At 39.0% G+C, this 1,656-nt stretch overlaps 1 long non-coding RNA gene across 2 annotated transcripts in view; it reads left to right on the top strand.

Annotated features, from left to right (window-relative positions):
• The window catches only part of LOC130053217 (uncharacterized), a 5,986-nt gene extending 5,674 nt beyond the window's left edge, over positions 1 to 312 (top strand). For both annotated transcript variants that reach the window (XR_008801740.1, XR_008801739.1), the window contains one exon: positions 1 to 312. This exon is cut by the window's left edge and continues 1,150 nt beyond it. This is a non-coding gene — a long non-coding RNA (uncharacterized LOC130053217).
• Positions 313 to 1,656: the final 1,344 nt, after the last annotated feature.

Genomic DNA, 1,656 nt, shown 5'->3' with positions numbered 1-1,656 from the left:
TATGAAAACTTAAAGATGTTTCATTTCTTTTCATGAAAGACCCCTTAATTACCCAGTAATATATAATCAATTCTTAACAGATTATGTAAATTTGATTTATATTAAGGATGTTTGATCTGATTACCCATCATTATCAATCTGTCTAATATGACCATCATGTGTTACTATTGCTACGCAATCTTGGAGCATGAGGTAGAATGCGAGCCAGCTCTTTCATAAGTACATGTATCTGGAAAATATTTCAATGTCAAAGGTTACAACAATGTGATCATTTAATCATTGTATGTCTAAGGTGTTGATAATAAAACTGTTATCTGTTCAACTTTTTCTTCTTAATTAAAATCAAGACTAAGTACCAGAGGAAATTGTGGAAAAAAATGTCTGTCAAATACGTCAAGCTCTTACATGTAGTAGTTGCAGATTCAACTATTTATAGAGATACTGAGTTATGATGCACACAAAAATGGGTCTGGCACAAAAATGTTGATTTAGCTCAAGATGACTGGAAAAGTCTATAACACAGAGAGACTGGGTATTTATTCAATTGTGCATTGATTGATTGAATATTGTTAAACGTCCCTCTCGAGAATATTTCACTCACATTGAGACGTCACCACTGGCGGTGAAGGACTGTAAAATTTAGGCCTATGCTCGGCGCTTATAGCCATTGAGCAGGGAGGAATCTTTATTGTCCCACACCTGCTGTGACACAGGACCTCTGTTTTTCCGGTCTCATCCGAAGGACCGCCCCATTTAATCGCCTCTTACGACAAGCAAGGGGGTACTGAGGATCTATTCTAACCCGAATCCCCACGAGACTATTCAATTGTGACTGATGATTAAACTAATAATAAACATGTATGGAAAATTTATTATCAGTGAAATACGATACTGTTGTACAGAGACAAAGTTGCATTTTATAGGCTAAGACAGTGTAAGGCTCTACAGGAACTAGGTTAGGCTCTACAGGGACTGGGTTATACTCTACAGGGACTAGGTTATACTCTACAGGGACTAGGTTATGCTCTACAGGGACTAGGTTATACTCTACAGGGACTAGGTTATGCTCTACAGGGACTAGGTTATACTCTACAGGGACTAGGTTATGCTCTACAGGGACTAGGTTATGCTCTACAGGGACTAGGTTATACTCTACAGGGACTAAGCTATGCTCTACAAGGACTGGGTTATACTTTACAGGGACTAGGTTATGCTCTACAGGGACTAGGTTATACTCTACAGGGACTAGGTTATACTCTACAGGGACTAGGTTATACTCTACAGGGAATAGGTTAGGCTCTACAGGGACTAGGTTATACTCTACAGGGAATAGGTTATACTCTACAGGGAATAGGTTAGGCTCTACAGGGACTGGGTTATACTTTACAGGGACTAGGTTATACTTTACAGGGACTAGGTTATGCTCTACAGGGACTAGGTTATGCTCTACAGGGACTAAGCTATGCTCTACAAGGACTGGGTTAGGGTTTACAAGGATTGGATTAGATGCATGTGAACTGGATCATATCCTAATTAGTATTAGAGTCAGGCCCGTGAACTCAATCACATTTTTTATCAGTGTTAGAATTAGGCCCATGAACTGAATCATATCCTAATTAGTGTTAGAATCAGGCCCGTTAACTGGATCATATCTTA

This window comes from Ostrea edulis, chromosome 3, assembly GCF_947568905.1.
Source record: "Ostrea edulis chromosome 3, xbOstEdul1.1, whole genome shotgun sequence".
Taxonomy (NCBI): domain Eukaryota; kingdom Metazoa; phylum Mollusca; class Bivalvia; order Ostreida; family Ostreidae; genus Ostrea; species Ostrea edulis.
Note: the sequence above shows the minus strand (reverse complement) of the source record. Positions and strands in the feature narration are given on the sequence as shown.